The sequence below is a fragment of the Schistocerca serialis genome, chromosome 2 (genome assembly GCF_023864345.2).
Source record: "Schistocerca serialis cubense isolate TAMUIC-IGC-003099 chromosome 2, iqSchSeri2.2, whole genome shotgun sequence".
Lineage (NCBI taxonomy): Eukaryota > Metazoa > Arthropoda > Insecta > Orthoptera > Acrididae > Schistocerca > Schistocerca serialis.
The window spans coordinates 1,124,436,880-1,124,453,337 of NC_064639.1; the positions used below are offsets into that span (position 1 = coordinate 1,124,436,880).

At 52.7% G+C, this 16,458-nt stretch overlaps 45 non-coding genes across 45 annotated transcripts; 15 read left to right on the top strand and 30 right to left on the bottom strand.

Annotated features, from left to right (window-relative positions):
* Positions 1-2,042: 2,042 nt before the first annotated feature.
* On the bottom strand, positions 2,043-2,115 carry Trnav-gac (transfer RNA valine (anticodon GAC)). The gene has a single exon. It is a non-coding gene; the product is annotated as a tRNA-Val (tRNA).
* A 157-nt stretch (positions 2,116-2,272) lies between these two features.
* Trnav-cac (transfer RNA valine (anticodon CAC)) lies at positions 2,273-2,345 on the bottom strand. Its single transcript has one exon. It is a non-coding gene; the product is annotated as a tRNA-Val (tRNA).
* A 402-nt stretch (positions 2,346-2,747) lies between these two features.
* On the top strand, positions 2,748-2,819 carry Trnap-agg (transfer RNA proline (anticodon AGG)). Its single transcript has one exon. It is a non-coding gene; the product is annotated as a tRNA-Pro (tRNA).
* Positions 2,820-3,013: 194 nt separating this feature from the next.
* Trnav-aac (transfer RNA valine (anticodon AAC)) lies at positions 3,014-3,086 on the bottom strand. Its single transcript has one exon. It is a non-coding gene; the product is annotated as a tRNA-Val (tRNA).
* Positions 3,087-3,244: 158 nt separating this feature from the next.
* Trnav-cac (transfer RNA valine (anticodon CAC)) lies at positions 3,245-3,317 on the bottom strand. Its single transcript has one exon. It is a non-coding gene; the product is annotated as a tRNA-Val (tRNA).
* A 402-nt stretch (positions 3,318-3,719) lies between these two features.
* On the top strand, positions 3,720-3,791 carry Trnap-agg (transfer RNA proline (anticodon AGG)). The gene has a single exon. It is a non-coding gene; the product is annotated as a tRNA-Pro (tRNA).
* A 194-nt stretch (positions 3,792-3,985) lies between these two features.
* Trnav-aac (transfer RNA valine (anticodon AAC)) lies at positions 3,986-4,058 on the bottom strand. Its single transcript has one exon. It is a non-coding gene; the product is annotated as a tRNA-Val (tRNA).
* Positions 4,059-4,216: 158 nt separating this feature from the next.
* Trnav-cac (transfer RNA valine (anticodon CAC)) lies at positions 4,217-4,289 on the bottom strand. The gene has a single exon. It is a non-coding gene; the product is annotated as a tRNA-Val (tRNA).
* Positions 4,290-4,691: 402 nt separating this feature from the next.
* Trnap-agg (transfer RNA proline (anticodon AGG)) lies at positions 4,692-4,763 on the top strand. The gene has a single exon. It is a non-coding gene; the product is annotated as a tRNA-Pro (tRNA).
* Positions 4,764-4,957: 194 nt separating this feature from the next.
* Trnav-aac (transfer RNA valine (anticodon AAC)) lies at positions 4,958-5,030 on the bottom strand. Its single transcript has one exon. It is a non-coding gene; the product is annotated as a tRNA-Val (tRNA).
* Positions 5,031-5,188: 158 nt separating this feature from the next.
* Positions 5,189-5,261, bottom strand: Trnav-cac (transfer RNA valine (anticodon CAC)). The gene has a single exon. It is a non-coding gene; the product is annotated as a tRNA-Val (tRNA).
* Positions 5,262-5,663: 402 nt separating this feature from the next.
* On the top strand, positions 5,664-5,735 carry Trnap-agg (transfer RNA proline (anticodon AGG)). Its single transcript has one exon. It is a non-coding gene; the product is annotated as a tRNA-Pro (tRNA).
* Positions 5,736-5,929: 194 nt separating this feature from the next.
* Trnav-aac (transfer RNA valine (anticodon AAC)) lies at positions 5,930-6,002 on the bottom strand. Its single transcript has one exon. It is a non-coding gene; the product is annotated as a tRNA-Val (tRNA).
* Positions 6,003-6,160: 158 nt separating this feature from the next.
* On the bottom strand, positions 6,161-6,233 carry Trnav-cac (transfer RNA valine (anticodon CAC)). Its single transcript has one exon. It is a non-coding gene; the product is annotated as a tRNA-Val (tRNA).
* Positions 6,234-6,635: 402 nt separating this feature from the next.
* Trnap-agg (transfer RNA proline (anticodon AGG)) lies at positions 6,636-6,707 on the top strand. The gene has a single exon. It is a non-coding gene; the product is annotated as a tRNA-Pro (tRNA).
* A 194-nt stretch (positions 6,708-6,901) lies between these two features.
* Trnav-aac (transfer RNA valine (anticodon AAC)) lies at positions 6,902-6,974 on the bottom strand. Its single transcript has one exon. It is a non-coding gene; the product is annotated as a tRNA-Val (tRNA).
* A 158-nt stretch (positions 6,975-7,132) lies between these two features.
* On the bottom strand, positions 7,133-7,205 carry Trnav-cac (transfer RNA valine (anticodon CAC)). Its single transcript has one exon. It is a non-coding gene; the product is annotated as a tRNA-Val (tRNA).
* Positions 7,206-7,607: 402 nt separating this feature from the next.
* Trnap-agg (transfer RNA proline (anticodon AGG)) lies at positions 7,608-7,679 on the top strand. Its single transcript has one exon. It is a non-coding gene; the product is annotated as a tRNA-Pro (tRNA).
* A 194-nt stretch (positions 7,680-7,873) lies between these two features.
* Positions 7,874-7,946, bottom strand: Trnav-aac (transfer RNA valine (anticodon AAC)). Its single transcript has one exon. It is a non-coding gene; the product is annotated as a tRNA-Val (tRNA).
* Positions 7,947-8,104: 158 nt separating this feature from the next.
* Trnav-cac (transfer RNA valine (anticodon CAC)) lies at positions 8,105-8,177 on the bottom strand. Its single transcript has one exon. It is a non-coding gene; the product is annotated as a tRNA-Val (tRNA).
* A 402-nt stretch (positions 8,178-8,579) lies between these two features.
* Positions 8,580-8,651, top strand: Trnap-agg (transfer RNA proline (anticodon AGG)). Its single transcript has one exon. It is a non-coding gene; the product is annotated as a tRNA-Pro (tRNA).
* Positions 8,652-8,845: 194 nt separating this feature from the next.
* On the bottom strand, positions 8,846-8,918 carry Trnav-aac (transfer RNA valine (anticodon AAC)). Its single transcript has one exon. It is a non-coding gene; the product is annotated as a tRNA-Val (tRNA).
* Positions 8,919-9,076: 158 nt separating this feature from the next.
* Positions 9,077-9,149, bottom strand: Trnav-cac (transfer RNA valine (anticodon CAC)). Its single transcript has one exon. It is a non-coding gene; the product is annotated as a tRNA-Val (tRNA).
* Positions 9,150-9,551: 402 nt separating this feature from the next.
* On the top strand, positions 9,552-9,623 carry Trnap-agg (transfer RNA proline (anticodon AGG)). The gene has a single exon. It is a non-coding gene; the product is annotated as a tRNA-Pro (tRNA).
* A 194-nt stretch (positions 9,624-9,817) lies between these two features.
* On the bottom strand, positions 9,818-9,890 carry Trnav-aac (transfer RNA valine (anticodon AAC)). The gene has a single exon. It is a non-coding gene; the product is annotated as a tRNA-Val (tRNA).
* Positions 9,891-10,048: 158 nt separating this feature from the next.
* Trnav-cac (transfer RNA valine (anticodon CAC)) lies at positions 10,049-10,121 on the bottom strand. The gene has a single exon. It is a non-coding gene; the product is annotated as a tRNA-Val (tRNA).
* A 402-nt stretch (positions 10,122-10,523) lies between these two features.
* On the top strand, positions 10,524-10,595 carry Trnap-agg (transfer RNA proline (anticodon AGG)). The gene has a single exon. It is a non-coding gene; the product is annotated as a tRNA-Pro (tRNA).
* A 194-nt stretch (positions 10,596-10,789) lies between these two features.
* Positions 10,790-10,862, bottom strand: Trnav-aac (transfer RNA valine (anticodon AAC)). The gene has a single exon. It is a non-coding gene; the product is annotated as a tRNA-Val (tRNA).
* A 158-nt stretch (positions 10,863-11,020) lies between these two features.
* On the bottom strand, positions 11,021-11,093 carry Trnav-cac (transfer RNA valine (anticodon CAC)). The gene has a single exon. It is a non-coding gene; the product is annotated as a tRNA-Val (tRNA).
* A 402-nt stretch (positions 11,094-11,495) lies between these two features.
* On the top strand, positions 11,496-11,567 carry Trnap-agg (transfer RNA proline (anticodon AGG)). Its single transcript has one exon. It is a non-coding gene; the product is annotated as a tRNA-Pro (tRNA).
* Positions 11,568-11,761: 194 nt separating this feature from the next.
* On the bottom strand, positions 11,762-11,834 carry Trnav-aac (transfer RNA valine (anticodon AAC)). The gene has a single exon. It is a non-coding gene; the product is annotated as a tRNA-Val (tRNA).
* A 158-nt stretch (positions 11,835-11,992) lies between these two features.
* On the bottom strand, positions 11,993-12,065 carry Trnav-cac (transfer RNA valine (anticodon CAC)). Its single transcript has one exon. It is a non-coding gene; the product is annotated as a tRNA-Val (tRNA).
* Positions 12,066-12,467: 402 nt separating this feature from the next.
* Positions 12,468-12,539, top strand: Trnap-agg (transfer RNA proline (anticodon AGG)). The gene has a single exon. It is a non-coding gene; the product is annotated as a tRNA-Pro (tRNA).
* A 194-nt stretch (positions 12,540-12,733) lies between these two features.
* On the bottom strand, positions 12,734-12,806 carry Trnav-aac (transfer RNA valine (anticodon AAC)). The gene has a single exon. It is a non-coding gene; the product is annotated as a tRNA-Val (tRNA).
* A 158-nt stretch (positions 12,807-12,964) lies between these two features.
* Positions 12,965-13,037, bottom strand: Trnav-cac (transfer RNA valine (anticodon CAC)). The gene has a single exon. It is a non-coding gene; the product is annotated as a tRNA-Val (tRNA).
* A 402-nt stretch (positions 13,038-13,439) lies between these two features.
* Positions 13,440-13,511, top strand: Trnap-agg (transfer RNA proline (anticodon AGG)). Its single transcript has one exon. It is a non-coding gene; the product is annotated as a tRNA-Pro (tRNA).
* Positions 13,512-13,705: 194 nt separating this feature from the next.
* Trnav-aac (transfer RNA valine (anticodon AAC)) lies at positions 13,706-13,778 on the bottom strand. The gene has a single exon. It is a non-coding gene; the product is annotated as a tRNA-Val (tRNA).
* Positions 13,779-13,936: 158 nt separating this feature from the next.
* Trnav-cac (transfer RNA valine (anticodon CAC)) lies at positions 13,937-14,009 on the bottom strand. The gene has a single exon. It is a non-coding gene; the product is annotated as a tRNA-Val (tRNA).
* Positions 14,010-14,411: 402 nt separating this feature from the next.
* Positions 14,412-14,483, top strand: Trnap-agg (transfer RNA proline (anticodon AGG)). The gene has a single exon. It is a non-coding gene; the product is annotated as a tRNA-Pro (tRNA).
* Positions 14,484-14,677: 194 nt separating this feature from the next.
* On the bottom strand, positions 14,678-14,750 carry Trnav-aac (transfer RNA valine (anticodon AAC)). Its single transcript has one exon. It is a non-coding gene; the product is annotated as a tRNA-Val (tRNA).
* A 158-nt stretch (positions 14,751-14,908) lies between these two features.
* Trnav-cac (transfer RNA valine (anticodon CAC)) lies at positions 14,909-14,981 on the bottom strand. Its single transcript has one exon. It is a non-coding gene; the product is annotated as a tRNA-Val (tRNA).
* A 402-nt stretch (positions 14,982-15,383) lies between these two features.
* On the top strand, positions 15,384-15,455 carry Trnap-agg (transfer RNA proline (anticodon AGG)). Its single transcript has one exon. It is a non-coding gene; the product is annotated as a tRNA-Pro (tRNA).
* A 194-nt stretch (positions 15,456-15,649) lies between these two features.
* Trnav-aac (transfer RNA valine (anticodon AAC)) lies at positions 15,650-15,722 on the bottom strand. Its single transcript has one exon. It is a non-coding gene; the product is annotated as a tRNA-Val (tRNA).
* Positions 15,723-15,880: 158 nt separating this feature from the next.
* Positions 15,881-15,953, bottom strand: Trnav-cac (transfer RNA valine (anticodon CAC)). Its single transcript has one exon. It is a non-coding gene; the product is annotated as a tRNA-Val (tRNA).
* Positions 15,954-16,355: 402 nt separating this feature from the next.
* Positions 16,356-16,427, top strand: Trnap-agg (transfer RNA proline (anticodon AGG)). Its single transcript has one exon. It is a non-coding gene; the product is annotated as a tRNA-Pro (tRNA).
* Positions 16,428-16,458: the final 31 nt, after the last annotated feature.

Consider the following 16,458-nt stretch of genomic DNA (forward strand, 5'->3'; position numbering starts at 1 on the left):
GGGAATAACAGCTCGGGTGTCAGTCAATGGGCAGCTGACGCCGCCCATTGCTATCCGCCGCGGAGTGCCTCAGGGTAGTCCGCTCTCTATGTCTTTATTCGTATTGTCCCTGGAACCGCTGCTTCGGACTATTGCTCTCAAGCTTCAGGGTATGTCCCTCTCTGGTGGGAAGCTCTCAGTTAAGGCATATGCGGATGATGTCGTTGTTCTCCTCCGTCAACGTGATGATATCCCGTTGTTGAAAGGGGCAGTTGATGCATACTGTCGTGTCTCTGGAGCGCGTCTCAATCAGGGTAAATGTAAGTTCCTTGATATTCGAGGATTTCGCGATGCTGACGTCCCTTGGGCCACTGTTGTCGATCGCCATACGTCCTTGGGGATTATCATTGATCGGTGTCCTCTAAAAATGGCGGCTCTCAATTGGAAATCGGTCACCGAGAAGATACAGGGGGCTCTGATGGTCCATGAGCAGCGCTCTGCTACCATTTTGCAAAAAGTCAGAATTTTAGACACCTACGTTCTATGTAAAGCTTATTATGTTGCTCAGCTGTTCCCACTTCCCATGATGGTGGCGAAAAGGTTGCGCCAATTGTCTAGCAGGTTTATATGGAAGGGCCATCTATTCAAGTTACGTTACGAGGTAATGACGAAACCGCGTCTCTCCGGAGGCTTGGGCCTCTCTGACATTACTCGCAAGGCGTCTGCTTTGTACGTCCGCCGAACGACTCTAATTGTTACGCAAGAAGTGACTTCAATTACATCCAGGCTTTTTACTGTTGTGCGTCCGGCGAGCCTTGCTCCACCTGTCGATGTCGGACGCCTAAATTTTAAGTTGAAACACATTCGGGAATTTTACATTGCGGTGAGTTACCTCGGTGACGTCTTCTTGCGGCGACCGGTGCCAACGACCAAGGGCTTGATTGCCCGCTGGGAGGGGCTGGCCGGTCCCAATCCAATAGAACTGGCGTCTCCACCTGTGTCCTGGAGGAACGTCTGGAAGAATGTTAGTCTGCCGATCCACTCTATGGCCGTGGCGTCCACGTGGTATAGGGTAATAAATAATTTGGTTCCCACCAATGTACGACTGCACCGTATTGGTCTTTCTGACACGGACACCTGTACTCGGTGCGGTCTCGTGGATACCCTTGAACATCGATTCACCTGCTGTGGGCACCTTGCTAATTGGCGTTGGCTCAGGAAACAACTTGCTTTTGTCACTAGGTCTGCTGAAGCCGCTTATACTATTGACATCATCGTCCGGCCCGATTCTTCCTTTTTTCCGCGAACGAAGCTCCATACCGTCATGTGGTTGATTGGCCATTTCGTACATTTTGTCAACGGTTGTCATGAAGAGGATGGACACCTAGCGTTTCGGCAGTACATGCTTACTGCTTACTGGCAGCGCTTGCGATTGCCAGGCCTCCGAGATGATTTTGCCAATATGCTTAGCCTGACATTTGAAAGAGAGGGTGTTGGCTAAGATCACCTGTGTGAGCCATTTTCTTTTATACTGTTTCTGGATTTGCCGCCTTTATGTATGTTTCTTCTCTACACCAGGACTGAAGTTTTTCGTGTTTTAATCTTTATTTCAGTAAGCAGTCTACATTATATAGTCATGTTTCAGGATTTTAATTTCAGTAGTGTACTTCTTTTGAAGTGGCAGTGTTGTGGATGTTCCTTAATATTTTTTTCAATAGATATATTTGTTAGAGGAATAATAATTACGCATTCATTTTCTCATAATGTGCTGAGACTGAATTGCAGGCATTTAAAAAAAAAAAAAAAAAAAAGGGGTATGATTCCTGCTTAGGGTGCAGGAGGTCCCGGGTTCAAATCCCGGACGAGCCCTAGCGTTTTGTGCAAACTGATCGCACGTCAGTGGCTGAGTCAGCGCAAAAAGCTCGCCGTCAATATCAAATGAATTTCTTATTCGATGTGAGCAATTGACACTCGGGTCCGACGCGTGAAGGCGATTACGAAGGTTTTGGGTACAGATGGTAGCAGATGCATGTTAGTACGTCTTGCTTAAAGTGATGAAAAAGTGTTTCCGCCCGGGATCGAACCGGGGACCTTCTGCGTGTCAGGCAGACGTGATAACCGCTACACCACGGAAACTGCTTGTGTGCACCTTACTTCACAGACGACTTATAGTGATGTTGCCATCGTAACTAAAAAATTCAATAAATGTGGTACTTGCAAACGAAGGGACATGCAGCAGATCCACACACGACGTGGCTCATTGGAGGACAATACGACATAGGCAGGAAAATACTGTTCCCGCCCGGGATCGAACCGGGGACCTTCTGCGTGTGAAGCAGACGTGATAACCGCTACACTACGGAAACGACGGACCTGAGGAGTCCATCCTTGTTCACTCGAACTTGCCTCAGACTTTCTCTCGTCCGCGAATGCACACACGACAGTTCTTTTGTCAGCCTGGAACCCATCACAGCCGAGGGCTCAAGAAGTCTTCGGGGTGCTCGAGAGGGTGTCTGCCGTAGCACCCCTAACGAGATAGCGGCGTTTCGCGCAGTCGTTATTGCAAGTCATATCAGCAAAAGCAATCACTTTCTCAGCAGCAGGCATTGCGAGCCCAGCGGCAGCTCTACATGAAGGTACCAATAGCCCAGGAAGGCCGCCGACCGCGGGAATTCGCGTCGCCGCCATCCCGCCAGCGTACACGAGACATCCAGGGCACCCTAGACGACATCGAGGGACTGGAATAATTGGCATTCGCCCTGTCACAGGGCTCGTTGGTCTAGGGGTATGATTCCTGCTTAGGGTGCAGGAGGTCCCGGGTTCAAATCCCGGGCGAGCCCTAGCGTTTTGTGCACACTGATCGCACGTCAGTGGCTGAGTCAGCGCAAAAAGCTCGCCGTCAATATCAAATGAATTTCTTATTCGATGTGAGCAATTGACACTGGGGTCCGACGCGTGAAGGCGATTACGAGGGTTTCGGGTACAGATGGTAGCAGATGCATGTTAGTACGTCTTGCTTAAAGTGATGAAAAAGTGTTTCCGCCCGGGATCGAACCGGGGACCTTCTGCGTGTTAGGCACACGTGATTACCGCTACACCACGGAAACTGCTTGTGTGCATCTTACTTCACAGACAACTTGTAGTGATGTTGCCATCGTAACTAAAAAATTCAATAAATGTGGTACTTGCAAAACGAAGGGACATGCAGCAGACCCACACACGACGTGGCTCATTGGAGGACAATACGACATAGGCAGGAAAATACTGTTCCCGACCGGGATCGAACCGGGGACCTTCTGCGTGTGAAGCGGACGTGATAACCGCTACACTACGGAAACGACGGACACGAGGAGTCCATCCTTGTTCACTCGAACTTGCCTCAGACTTTCTCTCGTCCGCGAATGCACACACGACAGTTCTTTTGTCAGCCTGGAACCCATCACAGCCGAGGGCTCAAGAAGTCTTCGGGGTGCTCGAGAGGGTGTCTGCCGTAGCACCCCTAACGAGATAGCGGCGTTTCGCGCAGTCGTTATTGCAAGTCATATCAGCAAAAGCAATCACTTTCTCAGTAGCAGGCAGTGCGAGCCCAGCGGCAGCTCTACATGAAGGTACCAATAGCCCAGGAAGGCCGCCGACCGCGGGAATTCGCGCCGCCCCCATCCCGCCAGCGTACACGGGACTTCTAGGGCACCCTGGACGACATCGAGGGACTGGAATAATTGGCATTCGCTGTGTCACAGGGCTCGTTGGTCTAGGGGTATGATTCCTGCTTAGGGTGCAGGAGGTCCCGGGTTCAAATCCCGGACGAGCCCTAGCGTTTTGTGCACACTGATCGCACGTCAGTGGCTGAGTCAGCGCAAAAAGCTCGTCGTCAATATCAAATGAATTTCTTATTCGATGTGAGCAATTGACACTCGGGTCCGACGCGTGAAGGCGAATACGAGGGTTTCGGGTACAGATGGTAGCAGATGCATGTTAGTACGTCTTGCTTAAAGTGATGAAAAAGGGTTTCCGCCCGGGATCGAACCGGGGACCTTCTGCGTGTTAGGCAGACGTGATAACCGCTACACCACGGAAACTGCTTGTGTGCACCTTACTTCACAGACAACTTGTAGTGATGTTGCCATCGTAACTAAAAAATTCAATAAATGTGGTACTTGCAAAACGAAGGGACATGCAGCAGATCCACACACGACGTGGCTCATTGGAGGACAATACGACATAGGCAGGAAAGTACTGTTCCCGCCCGGGATCGAACCGGGGACCTTCTGCGTGTGAAGCAGACGTGATAACCGCTACACTACGGAAACGACGGACACGAGGAGTCCATCCTTGTTCACTCGAACTTGCCTCAGACTTTCTCTCTTCCGCGAATGCACACACGACAGTTCTTTTGTCAGCCTGGAACCCATCACAGCCGAGGGCTCAAGAAGTCTTCGGGGTGCTCGAGAGGGTGTCTGCCGTAGCACCCCTAACGAGATAGCGGCGTTTCGCGCAGTCGTTATTGCAAGTCATATCAGCAAAAGCAATCACTTTCTCAGCAGCAGGCATTGCGAGCCCAGCGGCAGCTCTACATGAAGGTACCAATAGCCCAGGAAGGCCGCCGACCGCGGGAATTCGCGTCGCCGCCATCCCGCCAGCGTACACGAGACATCCAGGGCACCCTAGACGACATCGAGGGACTGGAATAATTGGCATTCGCCCTGTCACAGGGCTCGTTGGTCTAGGGGTATGATTCCTGCGTAGGGTGCAGGAGGTCCCGGGTTCAAATCCCGGACGAGCCCTAGCGTTTTGTGCTAACTGATCGCACGTCAGTGGCTGAGTCAGCGCAAAAAGCTCGCCGTCAATATCAAATGAATTTCTTATTCGATGTGAGCAATTGACACTCGGGTCCGACGCGTGAAGGCGATTACGAGGGTTTCGGGTACAGATGGTAGCAGATGCATGTTAGTACGTCTTGCTTAAAGTGATGAAAAAGTGTTTCCGCCCGGGATCGAACCGGGGACCTTCTGCGTGTTAGGCACACGTGATTACCGCTACACCACGGAAACTGCTTGTGTGCATCTTACTTCACAGACAACTTGTAGTGATGTTGCCATCGTAACTAAAAAATTCAATAAATGTGGTACTTGCAAAACGAAGGGACATGCAGCAGACCCACACACGACGTGGCTCATTGGAGGACAATACGACATAGGCAGGAAAATACTGTTCCCGACCGGGATCGAACCGGGGACCTTCTGCGTGTGAAGCAGACGTGATAACCGCTACACTACGGAAACGACGGACACGAGGAGTCCATCCTTGTTCACTCGAACTTGCCTCAGACTTTCTCTCGTCCGCGAATGCACACACGACAGTTCTTTTGTCAGCCTGGAACCCATCACAGCCGAGGGCTCAAGAAGTCTTCGGGGTGCTCGAGAGGGTGTCTGCCGTAGCACCCCTAACGAGATAGCGGCGTTTCGCGCAGTCGTTATTGCAAGTCATATCAGCAAAAGCAATCACTTTCTCAGCAGCAGGCATTGCGAGCCCAGCGGCAGCTCTACATGAAGGTACCAATAGCCCAGGAAGGCCGCCGACCGCGGGAATTCGCGTCGCCGCCATCCCGCCAGCGTACACGAGACATCCAGGGCACCCTAGACGACATCGAGGGACTGGAATAATTGGCATTCGCCCTGTCACAGGGCTCGTTGGTCTAGGGGTATGATTCCTGCTTAGGGTGCAGGAGGTCCCGGGTTCAAATCCCGGGCGAGCCCTAGCGTTTTGTGCACACTGATCGCACGTCAGTGGCTGAGTCAGCGCAAAAAGCTCGCCGTCAATATCAAATGAATTTCTTATTCGATGTGAGCAATTGACACTGGGGTCCGACGCGTGAAGGCGATTACGAGGGTTTCGGGTACAGATGGTAGCAGATGCATGTTAGTACGTCTTGCTTAAAGTGATGAAAAAGTGTTTCCGCCCGGGATCGAACCGGGGACCTTCTGCGTGTTAGGCACACGTGATTACCGCTACACCACGGAAACTGCTTGTGTGCATCTTACTTCACAGACAACTTGTAGTGATGTTGCCATCGTAACTAAAAAATTCAATAAATGTGGTACTTGCAAAACGAAGGGACATGCAGCAGACCCACACACGACGTGGCTCATTGGAGGACAATACGACATAGGCAGGAAAATACTGTTCCCGACCGGGATCGAACCGGGGACCTTCTGCGTGTGAAGCAGACGTGATAACCGCTACACTACGGAAACGACGGACACGAGGAGTCCATCCTTGTTCACTCGAACTTGCCTCAGACTTTCTCTCGTCCGCGAATGCACACACGACAGTTCTTTTGTCAGCCTGGAACCCATCACAGCCGAGGGCTCAAGAAGTCTTCGGGGTGCTCGAGAGGGTGTCTGCCGTAGCACCCCTAACGAGATAGCGGCGTTTCGCGCAGTCGTTATTGCAAGTCATATCAGCAAAAGCAATCACTTTCTCAGTAGCAGGCAGTGCGAGCCCAGCGGCAGCTCTACATGAAGGTACCAATAGCCCAGGAAGGCCGCCGACCGCGGGAATTCGCGCCGCCCCCATCCCGCCAGCGTACACGGGACTTCTAGGGCACCCTGGACGACATCGAGGGACTGGAATAATTGGCATTTGCTGTGTCACAGGGCTCGTTGGTCTAGGGGTATGATTCCTGCTTAGGGTGCAGGAGGTCCCGGGTTCAAATCCCGGACGAGCCCTAGCGTTTTGTGCACACTGATCGCACGTCAGTGGCTGAGTCAGCGCAAAAAGCTCGTCGTCAATATCAAATGAATTTCTTATTCGATGTGAGCAATTGACACTCGGGTCCGACGCGTGAAGGCGAATACGAGGGTTTCGGGTACAGATGGTAGCAGATGCATGTTAGTACGTCTTGCTTAAAGTGATGAAAAAGGGTTTCCGCCCGGGATCGAACCGGGGACCTTCTGCGTGTTAGGCAGACGTGATAACCGCTACACCACGGAAACTGCTTGTGTGCACCTTACTTCACAGACAACTTGTAGTGATGTTGCCATCGTAACTAAAAAATTCAATAAATGTGGTACTTGCAAAACGAAGGGACATGCAGCAGATCCACACACGACGTGGCTCATTGGAGGACAATACGACATAGGCAGGAAAGTACTGTTCCCGCCCGGGATCGAACCGGGGACCTTCTGCGTGTGAAGCAGACGTGATAACCGCTACACTACGGAAACGACGGACACGAGGAGTCCATCCTTGTTCACTCGAACTTGCCTCAGACTTTCTCTCTTCCGCGAATGCACACACGACAGTTCTTTTGTCAGCCTGGAACCCATCACAGCCGAGGGCTCAAGAAGTCTTCGGGGTGCTCGAGAGGGTGTCTGCCGTAGCACCCCTAACGAGATAGCGGCGTTTCGCGCAGTCGTTATTGCAAGTCATATCAGCAAAAGCAATCACTTTCTCAGCAGCAGGCATTGCGAGCCCAGCGGCAGCTCTACATGAAGGTACCAATAGCCCAGGAAGGCCGCCGACCGCGGGAATTCGCGTCGCCGCCATCCCGCCAGCGTACACGAGACATCCAGGGCACCCTAGACGACATCGAGGGACTGGAATAATTGGCATTCGCCCTGTCACAGGGCTCGTTGGTCTAGGGGTATGATTCCTGCGTAGGGTGCAGGAGGTCCCGGGTTCAAATCCCGGACGAGCCCTAGCGTTTTGTGCTAACTGATCGCACGTCAGTGGCTGAGTCAGCGCAAAAAGCTCGCCGTCAATATCAAATGAATTTCTTATTCGATGTGAGCAATTGACACTCGGGTCCGACGCGTGAAGGCGATTACGAGGGTTTCGGGTACAGATGGTAGCAGATGCATGTTAGTACGTCTTGCTTAAAGTGATGAAAAAGTGTTTCCGCCCGGGATCGAACCGGGGACCTTCTGCGTGTTAGGCACACGTGATTACCGCTACACCACGGAAACTGCTTGTGTGCATCTTACTTCACAGACAACTTGTAGTGATGTTGCCATCGTAACTAAAAAATTCAATAAATGTGGTACTTGCAAAACGAAGGGACATGCAGCAGACCCACACACGACGTGGCTCATTGGAGGACAATACGACATAGGCAGGAAAATACTGTTCCCGACCGGGATCGAACCGGGGACCTTCTGCGTGTGAAGCAGACGTGATAACCGCTACACTACGGAAACGACGGACACGAGGAGTCCATCCTTGTTCACTCGAACTTGCCTCAGACTTTCTCTCGTCCGCGAATGCACACACGACAGTTCTTTTGTCAGCCTGGAACCCATCACAGCCGAGGGCTCAAGAAGTCTTCGGGGTGCTCGAGAGGGTGTCTGCCGTAGCACCCCTAACGAGATAGCGGCGTTTCGCGCAGTCGTTATTGCAAGTCATATCAGCAAAAGCAATCACTTTCTCAGCAGCAGGCATTGCGAGCCCAGCGGCAGCTCTACATGAAGGTACCAATAGCCCAGGAAGGCCGCCGACCGCGGGAATTCGCGTCGCCGCCATCCCGCCAGCGTACACGAGACATCCAGGGCACCCTAGACGACATCGAGGGACTGGAATAATTGGCATTCGCCCTGTCACAGGGCTCGTTGGTCTAGGGGTATGATTCCTGCTTAGGGTGCAGGAGGTCCCGGGTTCAAATCCCGGGCGAGCCCTAGCGTTTTGTGCACACTGATCGCACGTCAGTGGCTGAGTCAGCGCAAAAAGCTCGCCGTCAATATCAAATGAATTTCTTATTCGATGTGAGCAATTGACACTGGGGTCCGACGCGTGAAGGCGATTACGAGGGTTTCGGGTACAGATGGTAGCAGATGCATGTTAGTACGTCTTGCTTAAAGTGATGAAAAAGTGTTTCCGCCCGGGATCGAACCGGGGACCTTCTGCGTGTTAGGCACACGTGATTACCGCTACACCACGGAAACTGCTTGTGTGCATCTTACTTCACAGACAACTTGTAGTGATGTTGCCATCGTAACTAAAAAATTCAATAAATGTGGTACTTGCAAAACGAAGGGACATGCAGCAGACCCACACACGACGTGGCTCATTGGAGGACAATACGACATAGGCAGGAAAATACTGTTCCCGACCGGGATCGAACCGGGGACCTTCTGCGTGTGAAGCAGACGTGATAACCGCTACACTACGGAAACGACGGACACGAGGAGTCCATCCTTGTTCACTCGAACTTGCCTCAGACTTTCTCTCGTCCGCGAATGCACACACGACAGTTCTTTTGTCAGCCTGGAACCCATCACAGCCGAGGGCTCAAGAAGTCTTCGGGGTGCTCGAGAGGGTGTCTGCCGTAGCACCCCTAACGAGATAGCGGCGTTTCGCGCAGTCGTTATTGCAAGTCATATCAGCAAAAGCAATCACTTTCTCAGTAGCAGGCAGTGCGAGCCCAGCGGCAGCTCTACATGAAGGTACCAATAGCCCAGGAAGGCCGCCGACCGCGGGAATTCGCGCCGCCCCCATCCCGCCAGCGTACACGGGACTTCTAGGGCACCCTGGACGACATCGAGGGACTGGAATAATTGGCATTCGCTGTGTCACAGGGCTCGTTGGTCTAGGGGTATGATTCCTGCTTAGGGTGCAGGAGGTCCCGGGTTCAAATCCCGGACGAGCCCTAGCGTTTTGTGCACACTGATCGCACGTCAGTGGCTGAGTCAGCGCAAAAAGCTCGTCGTCAATATCAAATGAATTTCTTATTCGATGTGAGCAATTGACACTCGGGTCCGACGCGTGAAGGCGAATACGAGGGTTTCGGGTACAGATGGTAGCAGATGCATGTTAGTACGTCTTGCTTAAAGTGATGAAAAAGGGTTTCCGCCCGGGATCGAACCGGGGACCTTCTGCGTGTTAGGCAGACGTGATAACCGCTACACCACGGAAACTGCTTGTGTGCACCTTACTTCACAGACAACTTGTAGTGATGTTGCCATCGTAACTAAAAAATTCAATAAATGTGGTACTTGCAAAACGAAGGGACATGCAGCAGATCCACACACGACGTGGCTCATTGGAGGACAATACGACATAGGCAGGAAAGTACTGTTCCCGCCCGGGATCGAACCGGGGACCTTCTGCGTGTGAAGCAGACGTGATAACCGCTACACTACGGAAACGACGGACACGAGGAGTCCATCCTTGTTCACTCGAACTTGCCTCAGACTTTCTCTCTTCCGCGAATGCACACACGACAGTTCTTTTGTCAGCCTGGAACCCATCACAGCCGAGGGCTCAAGAAGTCTTCGGGGTGCTCGAGAGGGTGTCTGCCGTAGCACCCCTAACGAGATAGCGGCGTTTCGCGCAGTCGTTATTGCAAGTCATATCAGCAAAAGCAATCACTTTCTCAGCAGCAGGCATTGCGAGCCCAGCGGCAGCTCTACATGAAGGTACCAATAGCCCAGGAAGGCCGCCGACCGCGGGAATTCGCGTCGCCGCCATCCCGCCAGCGTACACGAGACATCCAGGGCACCCTAGACGACATCGAGGGACTGGAATAATTGGCATTCGCCCTGTCACAGGGCTCGTTGGTCTAGGGGTATGATTCCTGCGTAGGGTGCAGGAGGTCCCGGGTTCAAATCCCGGACGAGCCCTAGCGTTTTGTGCTAACTGATCGCACGTCAGTGGCTGAGTCAGCGCAAAAAGCTCGCCGTCAATATCAAATGAATTTCTTATTCGATGTGAGCAATTGACACTCGGGTCCGACGCGTGAAGGCGATTACGAGGGTTTCGGGTACAGATGGTAGCAGATGCATGTTAGTACGTCTTGCTTAAAGTGATGAAAAAGTGTTTCCGCCCGGGATCGAACCGGGGACCTTCTGCGTGTTAGGCACACGTGATTACCGCTACACCACGGAAACTGCTTGTGTGCATCTTACTTCACAGACAACTTGTAGTGATGTTGCCATCGTAACTAAAAAATTCAATAAATGTGGTACTTGCAAAACGAAGGGACATGCAGCAGACCCACACACGACGTGGCTCATTGGAGGACAATACGACATAGGCAGGAAAATACTGTTCCCGACCGGGATCGAACCGGGGACCTTCTGCGTGTGAAGCAGACGTGATAACCGCTACACTACGGAAACGACGGACACGAGGAGTCCATCCTTGTTCACTCGAACTTCCCTCAGACTTTCTCTCGTCCGCGAATGCACACACGACAGTTCTTTTGTCAGCCTGGAACCCATCACAGCCGAGGGCTCAAGAAGTCTTCGGGGTGCTCGAGAGGGTGTCTGCCGTAGCACCCCTAACGAGATAGCGGCGTTTCGCGCAGTCGTTATTGCAAGTCATATCAGCAAAAGCAATCACTTTCTCAGCAGCAGGCATTGCGAGCCCAGCGGCAGCTCTACATGAAGGTACCAATAGCCCAGGAAGGCCGCCGACCGCGGGAATTCGCGTCGCCGCCATCCCGCCAGCGTACACGAGACATCCAGGGCACCCTAGACGACATCGAGGGACTGGAATAATTGGCATTCGCCCTGTCACAGGGCTCGTTGGTCTAGGGGTATGATTCCTGCTTAGGGTGCAGGAGGTCCCGGGTTCAAATCCCGGGCGAGCCCTAGCGTTTTGTGCACACTGATCGCACGTCAGTGGCTGAGTCAGCGCAAAAAGCTCGCCGTCAATATCAAATGAATTTCTTATTCGATGTGAGCAATTGACACTGGGGTCCGACGCGTGAAGGCGATTACGAGGGTTTCGGGTACAGATGGTAGCAGATGCATGTTAGTACGTCTTGCTTAAAGTGATGAAAAAGTGTTTCCGCCCGGGATCGAACCGGGGACCTTCTGCGTGTTAGGCACACGTGATTACCGCTACACCACGGAAACTGCTTGTGTGCATCTTACTTCACAGACAACTTGTAGTGATGTTGCCATCGTAACTAAAAAATTCAATAAATGTGGTACTTGCAAAACGAAGGGACATGCAGCAGACCCACACACGACGTGGCTCATTGGAGGACAATACGACATAGGCAGGAAAATACTGTTCCCGACCGGGATCGAACCGGGGACCTTCTGCGTGTGAAGCAGACGTGATAACCGCTACACTACGGAAACGACGGACACGAGGAGTCCATCCTTGTTCACTCGAACTTGCCTCAGACTTTCTCTCGTCCGCGAATGCACACACGACAGTTCTTTTGTCAGCCTGGAACCCATCACAGCCGAGGGCTCAAGAAGTCTTCGGGGTGCTCGAGAGGGTGTCTGCCGTAGCACCCCTAACGAGATAGCGGCGTTTCGCGCAGTCGTTATTGCAAGTCATATCAGCAAAAGCAATCACTTTCTCAGTAGCAGGCAGTGCGAGCCCAGCGGCAGCTCTACATGAAGGTACCAATAGCCCAGGAAGGCCGCCGACCGCGGGAATTCGCGCCGCCCCCATCCCGCCAGCGTACACGGGACTTCTAGGGCACCCTGGACGACATCGAGGGACTGGAATAATTGGCATTCGCTGTGTCACAGGGCTCGTTGGTCTAGGGGTATGATTCCTGCTTAGGGTGCAGGAGGTCCCGGGTTCAAATCCCGGACGAGCCCTAGCGTTTTGTGCACACTGATCGCACGTCAGTGGCTGAGTCAGCGCAAAAAGCTCGTCGTCAATATCAAATGAATTTCTTATTCGATGTGAGCAATTGACACTCGGGTCCGACGCGTGAAGGCGAATACGAGGGTTTCGGGTACAGATGGTAGCAGATGCATGTTAGTACGTCTTGCTTAAAGTGATGAAAAAGGGTTTCCGCCCGGGATCGAACCGGGGACCTTCTGCGTGTTAGGCAGACGTGATAACCGCTACACCACGGAAACTGCTTGTGTGCACCTTACTTCACAGACAACTTGTAGTGATGTTGCCATCGTAACTAAAAAATTCAATAAATGTGGTACTTGCAAAACGAAGGGACATGCAGCAGATCCACACACGACGTGGCTCATTGGAGGACAATACGACATAGGCAGGAAAGTACTGTTCCCGCCCGGGATCGAACCGGGGACCTTCTGCGTGTGAAGCAGACGTGATAACCGCTACACTACGGAAACGACGGACACGAGGAGTCCATCCTTGTTCACTCGAACTTGCCTCAGACTTTCTCTCTTCCGCGAATGCACACACGACAGTTCTTTTGTCAGCCTGGAACCCATCACAGCCGAGGGCTCAAGAAGTCTTCGGGGTGCTCGAGAGGGTGTCTGCCGTAGCACCCCTAACGAGATAGCGGCGTTTCGCGCAGTCGTTATTGCAAGTCATATCAGCAAAAGCAATCACTTTCTCAGCAGCAGGCATTGCGAGCCCAGCGGCAGCTCTACATGAAGGTACCAATAGCCCAGGAAGGCCGCCGACCGCGGGAATTCGCGTCGCCGCCATCCCGCCAGCGTACACGAGACATCCAGGGCACCCTAGACGACATCGAGGGACTGGAATAATTGGCATTCGCCCTGTCACAGGGCTCGTTGGTCTAGGGGTATGATTCCTGCGTAGGGTGCAGGAGGTCCCGGGTTCAAATCCCGGACGAGCCCTAGCGTTTTGTGCTAACTGATCGCACGTCAGTGGCTGAGTCAGCGCAAAAAGCTCGCCGTCAATATCAAATGAATTTCTTATTCGATGTGAGCAATTGACACTCGGGTCCGACGCGTGAAGGCGATTACGAGGGTTTCGGGTACAGATGGTAGCAGATGCATGTTAGTACGTCTTGCTTAAAGTGATGAAAAAGTGTTTCCGCCCGGGATCGAACCGGGGACCTTCTGCGTGTTAGGCACACGTGATTACCGCTACACCACGGAAACTGCTTGTGTGCATCTTACTTCACAGACAACTTGTAGTGATGTTGCCATCGTAACTAAAAAATTCAATAAATGTGGTACTTGCAAAACGAAGGGACATGCAGCAGACCCACACACGACGTGGCTCATTGGAGGACAATACGACATAGGCAGGAAAATACTGTTCCCGACCGGGATCGAACCGGGGACCTTCTGCGTGTGAAGCAGACGTGATAACCGCTACACTACGGAAACGACGGACACGAGGAGTCCATCCTTGTTCACTCGAACTTGCCTCAGACTTTCTCTCGTCCGCGAATGCACACACGACAGTTCTTTTGTCAGCCTGGAACCCATCACAGCCGAGGGCTCAAGAAGTCTTCGGGGTGCTCGAGAGGGTGTCTGCCGTAGCACCCCTAACGAGATAGCGGCGTTTCGCGCAGTCGTTATTGCAAGTCATATCAGCAAAAGCAATCACTTTCTCAGCAGCAGGCATTGCGAGCCCAGCGGCAGCTCTACATGAAGGTACCAATAGCCCAGGAAGGCCGCCGACCGCGGGAATTCGCGTCGCCGCCATCCCGCCAGCGTACACGAGACATCCAGGGCACCCTAGACGACATCGAGGGACTGGAATAATTGGCATTCGCCCTGTCACAGGGCTCGTTGGTCTAGGGGTATGATTCCTGCTTAGGGTGCAGGAGGTCCCGGGTTCAAATCCCGGGCGAGCCCTAGCGTTTTGTGCACACTGATCGCACGTCAGTGGCTGAGTCAGCGCAAAAAGCTCGCCGTCAATATCAAATGAATTTCTTATTCGATGTGAGCAATTGACACTGGGGTCCGACGCGTGAAGGCGATTACGAGGGTTTCGGGTACAGATGGTAGCAGATGCATGTTAGTACGTCTTGCTTAAAGTGATGAAAAAGTGTTTCCGCCCGGGATCGAACCGGGGACCTTCTGCGTGTTAGGCACACGTGATTACCGCTACACCACGGAAACTGCTTGTGTGCATCTTACTTCACAGACAACTTGTAGTGATGTTGCCATCGTAACTAAAAAATTCAATAAATGTGGTACTTGCAAAACGAAGGGACATGCAGCAGACCCACACACGACGTGGCTCATTGGAGGACAATACGACATAGGCAGGAAAATACTGTTCCCGACCGGGATCGAACCGGGGACCTTCTGCGTGTGAAGCAGACGTGATAACCGCTACACTACGGAAACGACGGACACGAGGAGTCCATCCTTGTTCACTCGAACTTGCCTCAGACTTTCTCTCGTCCGCGAATGCACACACGACAGTTCTTTTGTCAGCCTGGAACCCATCACAGCCGAGGGCTCAAGAAGTCTTCGGGGTGCTCGAGAGGGTGTCTGCCGTAGCACCCCTAACGAGATAGCGGCGTTTCGCGCAGTCGTTATTGCAAGTCATATCAGCAAAAGCAATCACTTTCTCAGTAGCAGGCAGTGCGAGCCCAGCGGCAGCTCTACATGAAGGTACCAATAGCCCAGGAAGGCCGCCGACCGCGGGAATTCGCGCCGCCCCCATCCCGCCAGCGTACACGGGACTTCTAGGGCACCCTGGACGACATCGAGGGACTGGAATAATTGGCATTCGCTGTGTCACAGGGCTCGTTGGTCTAGGGGTATGATTCCTGCTTAGGGTGCAGGAGGTCCCGGGTTCAAATCCCGGACGAGCCCTAGCGTTTTGTGCACACTGATCGCACGTCAGTGGCTGAGTCAGCGCAAAAAGCTCGTCGTCAATATCAAATGAATTTCTTATTCGATGTGAGCAATTGACACTCGGGTCCGACGCGTGAAGGCGAATACGAGGGTTTCGGGTACAGATGGTAGCAGATGCATGTTAGTACGTCTTGCTTAAAGTGATGAAAAAGGGTTTCCGCCCGGGATCGAACCGGGGACCTTCTGCGTGTTAGGCAGACGTGATAACCGCTACACCACGGAAACTGCTTGTGTGCACCTTACTTCACAGACAACTTGTAGTGATGTTGCCATCGTAACTAAAAAATTCAATAAATGTGGTACTTGCAAAACGAAGGGACATGCAGCAGATCCACACACGACGTGGCTCATTGGAGGACAATACGACATAGGCAGGAAAGTACTGTTCCCGCCCGGGATCGAACCGGGGACCTTCTGCGTGTGAAGCAGACGTGATAACCGCTACACTACGGAAACGACGGACACGAGGAGTCCATCCTTGTTCACTCGAACTTGCCTCAGACTTTCTCTCTTCCGCGAATGCACACACGACAGTTCTTTTGTCAGCCTGGAACCCATCACAGCCGAGGGCTCAAGAAGTCTTCGGGGTGCTCGAGAGGGTGTCTGCCGTAGCACCCCTAACGAGATAGCGGCGTTTCGCGCAGTCGTTATTGCAAGTCATATCAGCAAAAGCAATCACTTTCTCAGCAGCAGGCATTGCGAGCCCAGCGGCAGCTCTACATGAAGGTACCAATAGCCCAGGAAGGCCGCCGACCGCGGGAATTCGCGTCGCCGCCATCCCGCCAGCGTACACGAGACATCCAGGGCACCCTAGACGACATCGAGGGACTGGAATAATTGGCATTCGCCCTGTCACAGGGCTCGTTGGTCTAGGGGTATGATTCCTGCGTAGGGTGCAGGAGGTCCCGGGTTCAAATCCCGGACGAGCCCTAGCGTTTTGTGCTAACTGATCGCACGTCAG